Source organism: Lemur catta, chromosome 13 (genome assembly GCF_020740605.2).
Source record: "Lemur catta isolate mLemCat1 chromosome 13, mLemCat1.pri, whole genome shotgun sequence".
In the NCBI taxonomy this organism is placed as follows: domain Eukaryota; kingdom Metazoa; phylum Chordata; class Mammalia; order Primates; family Lemuridae; genus Lemur; species Lemur catta.
In genome coordinates this window covers 27,224,718-27,230,747 of record NC_059140.1, presented here as the reverse complement: position 1 = coordinate 27,230,747, position 6,030 = coordinate 27,224,718, and the positions used below count along the sequence as shown (strand labels likewise).

Here is a 6,030-nt window from a genome sequence, read left to right as displayed (position 1 = left end):
GGTACGATGGTTTAAATATGAATAAACAATATTTTTACATTTCCTCTCAGTTTTATAGCTGACTTGTATTTTACTTGGCATAACACTAGCCAGCCTCAAGCTCACATTTGCTTCTGAATCCGCTTTCTTTAGTAACTTTTCCTTTTTATATGTAGTTGTCACTGAGCTGTATGGGGATTTCCTTGGTTCATGTGGTCAAAGTAGGGTCAGGGTCATTTTGAGCAAGTAAGGCTGCACAAGATAAATGTAACATCTTTCAAGCCATTGGCCTCTTCCAACATGTGGAGTTCTCTAAAGCTTTCAGATTTTGCCTTAGAACACTTTATTCAGTGTTGTAACAAAACAATTAGTTTAAATAGGAATTACACTTGTTACTACCTCAGTTCCCTCGTTTCTGCTTAGTCCCTGAGAAATCTAAATCTTAAGCAATACATATTTTAAATCTCTTTAGAATCCCATGATTCTGTTCTAAACCGGTGGTCTTGGGAATTTTCTAGTCCTCTTTACCTCAAAAAATGTGGAACCTGTATCTTAGATTGTTAATCTAAAATTCTTAGTAAGTTTGAAGTTAGAAAAGATGTAGTTTCTGCAGTGTTTTGACCATTTCTTGTTTTTGTGACCCTATGATTCTGCCCTTGACTGTGCTTTTGCTTTCCTTTTAAAATGAGACTTGATTGAGACCCGAGCTCATTCCTTTATGCAGGGCCTGTTTTAAGTGCTCTGCCTCCCCCAATTCCCGCCATTTGCCCTCTCCAGGCAGACTTCCACCTCATGGACTTGGCACTTGTTCTTGCCTTAGCTTGGAATATCCCCACCCCAGTTACCTACAATTTAGTCCTGTTTTCTTCCAGTCTTTATGCACTAATGTCAAACTGGCTCTCCCCAAACTGCATACTCTATTCCTTCTAGGGGTCATTTTTCCTAAGTAGTGGTATCATCTGGGATCTTGTTAAAAATAGAGGCTCTTCCCCCAAAACCTGAGTTGGCATTTCTGTATTTTAAAACTGTACTCCCCACCCCAAATATCCTTGATGATATAACTGAATGAGGGCAGGAATTTGAAGATGGTGTGGCTTGTTGAGGTGTGTTCAACATCTAAAACTGCCTGGTGTGTAGAAGGCACTCAATAAACCTTGAATAAACGAGTGGAAATGCCTGTGGGTATTACTCCTAAAATGAAACAGGCTCAGTGGAAGTGAACAGCAAAACAGGAAGCTCTAATACAGAACCTTAAGAAATTGTAGGGTGTCTTATTGGCAAATTAGAAATACCTGGTAGAAGTGATTAGACCAGTGTTGGAGGGTGAAATTGGGTAAGTAAGTAAATACAGTATACAATAATCCTCTAGCAAAAATGAGTGAACTAAGTCTGGAGGGGTCACAAAAAACCTTCCATTTTGATACATGTTCCATTTATATGGAAATGTGATAGTGATATGTTGGAAGCGAAATCAACATCAAACCTGGCTTCTAGAATTCACAAAGTAAGCAACTGACAGCAACAGTGGATGTGAGCACTTGACAAAATCCCAAGAAAGTTGAAAATGTTGAGAAGTGGTGCTCAGTGGCAGATTAGTAGTTTTCAACTTGATTTTGTTGCTTGGATGAGATTAGGCTCTGTCTCCTAATAATTTTAATTGTTCTTTGTTTTGTTCTCCAGTCTTAAGACCCCTGTTTTTTGGTTACCAAGCAATTTAGCATTTCAGCATCCCCTCTGTAGTATATTGACATTTAGAATATCAATGTTGATCAAATACTCTGCAGTCTTCTAATTTTCAGCTTCACTCCCAGCAGAATAAGGTAGAAGAAATACAGGAAGTCCTACACTGGTATATGGTGCCTTGATTAAATTTTGAGTTGTCCCTTTGGCACCCTGGAACAAAGCAACATTAGTAAATGGTGTGCTTGAGAAATACTGAGTGTGTGTGTTGGATGTGCGAGAAGGATGATGGTAAAGAGGAGAAAGGAAACCAGGTTAGTTTTAGGAAACAAATTGATAAGGCAATTGATTTCTTGAGAACTACATATGCTTTTGTGTAGTTCATCTAGTTTGTGGGGCCCAGGAAAATTTATTTTTATATATACACGCATACACTCCAATTTGAAGTCGGCTCTTTTTGAGTCACCACATGATACTAAGCTAATTATTTAAGGACTATTATACTGTAATGTTTAAGAGGGAGAATTCTGGGTTCATGTATTAGCTTCCCCTTTTCGTAGCTTAGGCATGTTAGGTTTCTTTCCCCAAGAATTGTAATCTCATAGGTTTTCCCATCTTGGTCAACCAGGTATTAATAGTTTGGTCATAGCTATTCCAAGTTCATATCAGCTGGAAGACAAGCCTCCATTATTACCTCAGCCTTCAAAACAAAGTTTCAGCTTCACTATGCTTGAACAATTTTAGTTTTCTGGCCCACCTGAAATAATCTGAGGGATAAGATCATATTCAGGCCCAAGCCTTATGCATTTCTGACTGTGACAATGAAAGGTTTCCCTCCCTGAAGCACACAGGATTGGCTAGGCAGGGTGGTGGTGCGGATAGCTGAAAGATACTAAAGGTTAGGGGCATACTTCTTGTCTTGGCTGGCACCAAACAGCAAAAGTAGATTTCAATGACTGTAGTGATGTTACAGTCATCACTGTATGACTGGGATGGGAGAGAATTTTCAGGTAAGATGACAACTCCAGCACAAGTGTAAGAGGCAAACACTCTTTGTCAAGCCCACAGTGCTCTTGCATTTGGCATAACTGATGGAACTGCTGCTTCTAGGTCTCTGCTTTAAATGTTACTTCATCTAAGAGGCCTTCCCTGTCTACCATGCCCTATTCTGTTATCCTTGCCATTTGTTTTATTCAAAGCTCTTAATACAATTTGTACATATCTTTGTCTATTGTGTTTTATATTGCTGTTTTAACAAATTGCCACAAAATGGTTTAAAACAAATTTATTATAGTTCTGTAGGTCAGGATTCTTAACACAGGTCTCACTAGGCTAGAATTCAGGTGTCAGCAGGGCTGTTTGTGGAAACGGGTTTCTTTGTCTCTTCTGGCTCTGAAGACTGCATACATGCCTTAGCTCACAGTCTCTTACTCTGTCTTCATGTCCAGCAACAGAAGGTATTTATATCACACCACGCTGACCCCTTCTGCCTCCCTCTTCCACTTTTAAGGACCCCTGTGATTATTTTGAGGATATCAAAAAATAATTTCTCTTTTTTAAGGTCAGTTGATTAACAGCCTTTATCCCATCTGCCACCTTAATTCCCCTTATCCTATAATATTTGCAGGTTCTGGGATTAGGACTCAGATACAGTTGGAGGCTATTGTTTTACTTACCACATCTCCCTTTGTCTTCTCATGCAATTATGTTGGTTTTGGACATGGTTATAGTTCCAGGCCTGCTAACTACTTAGGATTGTATTCAGACTGAGCTTAAGTAAAATGAATTAAGGAAAATACTTTTTAACAATCCAGTGAGAAAAAATAGACAAACACAAGCTGTCTTAAGAATTTTCCTCAACAGTATTTAAATGCCAATATATAGAGGTTTAAAGAAAAGATTATTCACAAATTCAGTAACTACCTATTGTCATCTTTGAGTAAAATGAAGATTTTCTCAGATAGAAAGGGCTCATAGTGTACTTTTACAAACTCATCATAGAAAAAAAATGTAGAATTACATCAATCAACTAATAGGTTAAAGAGAAAGCTCCATAATGGGGAAACCACAAAATAAATGAAATATTTGTTAGGCAGTGAAATATGTGAACATAAAAGAATTGCTTTTAGAAATGAACATTCAGAATGTAGATACTCTCAGGGTCTAAAAATCTCAAAATTAGCCATAAACTGGGAAATTAGCCTTTAGAGACAGGTAAAAAGTAAATAAACAATTTATTCTTTGTTAAGGGTACAGAAATGGTTTGAATATAGTGATTTTTGTTTCAAAGCAACCACTGGCAGAAAAAAAACAATATACTTTACTTTGAAATCACTAGAAAAAAAGCTGAAAGAACATCCCACGAAGGAAAAGACAAAAAGGAGGAAACAGAGAGCATTTTAATTTTATTTAAGCATAGAAAATAAGTAGTTTGTGTTTTAACTCAGTTATACTTAAGTTTCATAACATGCAAGCCTTGGTTATTTTTAGCCATTGGAAATGTAGGCAACTGGTGGTTTGCCCGCGGTCAAAGGGAAGTCCTGACCCTTACCTTGGTACTCTCTGGATCAGCAATAAGATCTTTTGTTGAACTTCAGCTCCATGAAAACAAGGAATAAATTTTACTTTGTATTCCCCAAAATGACTGCAAAATAGGCCTTCAATAAATATCTGTTGAATGAATTAAGGATTTGTCCTAAGCATTATTTTACTATTAGTCTATTCTTTGATGTAAATCAGTAGATATTTCCATGCCATTCTTAAATTTCTCATCTCCTGATGCTAAATTTTGTCCAGAGGTAGAAGTTGGAGATTATGCTTATACTGATGGGGAGAAGGGGCAGTGGATATAAAGAAGTTATCTGTGCACATATGTGATATGTAAGGGCAACGTGGATGGCTGAGTGGGGTGGGACAGTGATCTGGTCAGTTCTGGGAACTTTACTAGTGGGCCATAGTGTGATTAAGGGGTTCAGAACAGACCTCAAATAGAAGTAACACAGTTTTCCTGCTTTATAAGTTAGGAAATGGGAAGTGAGTCTGACCTCGGGACCACAGTCTTTCTTTTTTACTTTCTAGCCATTGCTGTTCTTCACTAGATCATTGTAGTGTTCGGGAAGTAAGTTGTTTAGTGAGCTGACAAGTACTTGTGAAAATACATGCATAATCCCATACTAAAGGCTGTGTGTCCTCATGGAGATTGTAGGTGATTTTGAGACAAATCTCACATGTGTAAAATTAGAATTAGTAAAATGAAGTGGAAAGCGATACTAAATGAAAGGCTCAGAAAGTAAGTGCTACTGGAGTTCAGCGGGGGAAATAACTAATACGGTAGTGTGTGCATTTTGCACACTCTAGAACATGTAGAAAGTGAGACTTGTTAATCTAATTTAGCATACATAAATACAGTAATTAGGGTGGGTATTCTTTAACAATTTGGTCATGGTACATTGATCCTTGCTTAGAATGAGGAATCTAATATTTAACATTTTTCCATCCAAAAATGGAATGTGCAGTTTAGTACCAAGTGAAACCATTCAGTCATACTACTTACTGTCAGAGAATAAATTCCTGGTTTTCTTGCTTATATAGGATTTGAGACATCTCACTATGGTAGAAATACTAGGCCTTCTTAAAATGATTGTGAAATATTAGAATGTCAGAGACCCTAAACACACATTTTATTCATTTTAAAGACTTATTCTGATCCTTTTGTAGTTCACGAGCATGATGATGGGGTTTTCACATGCATGCGTGAGATGTGCCTCCCTCAATCCTTATGACGTCAGCACATTACTCATTTAATTTGGAAAAAAAAAAGACAATCCTGCTAATATTTAAAGCCTACTGTAATATTTTAATCATAGATCTGTCTCCAAAAGGATGCCATCCTAAAGTGTTTTCATTTTTTGTATAGGGTAATCAGTTTGTATTCATTTGGTTTATGAAAAAAATTAAGGACAGCAATATATTTATCAGTTATGTAATTCAATTTTAAATTAAAGTTTTCTTACACATTGATTTCTGGATAGTGATAGGATCTAGGATATAGAAACACTGATAACCTTAAAAAAAGCTATCAGGAAAATTTTACAATTATAGTTTGATAATTCAATGAGGTTACATTGCAGCAATTAAATAAGCATGTTATATAATGCCATTATTTTAAACAATTGAGAATGACTTACCCATGACCTTTGCCCACTTTTTTTAATATTGCAATGCTAGCTAAGCACAGAGCACATTCTACTAAGATGCTGAAGAAAATTATGAGATTAATGATTGGTTTTTACACATTAACCATGTTGTAATAGTTGAAGTGCTGCTGACGCTGTTCTGTCTTAAACTCATCAAATAATTGGACCAAGTTTG

General features: G+C 36.6%; 1 non-coding gene across 1 annotated transcript; it reads left to right on the top strand.

Moving 5' to 3' along the window:
- Positions 1-5,364: 5,364 nt before the first annotated feature.
- LOC123649583 lies at positions 5,365-5,465 on the top strand. The gene has a single exon (XR_006739081.1). It is a non-coding gene; the product is annotated as a small nucleolar RNA U13 (small nucleolar RNA).
- The last annotated feature ends 565 nt before the right edge of the window (positions 5,466-6,030 follow it).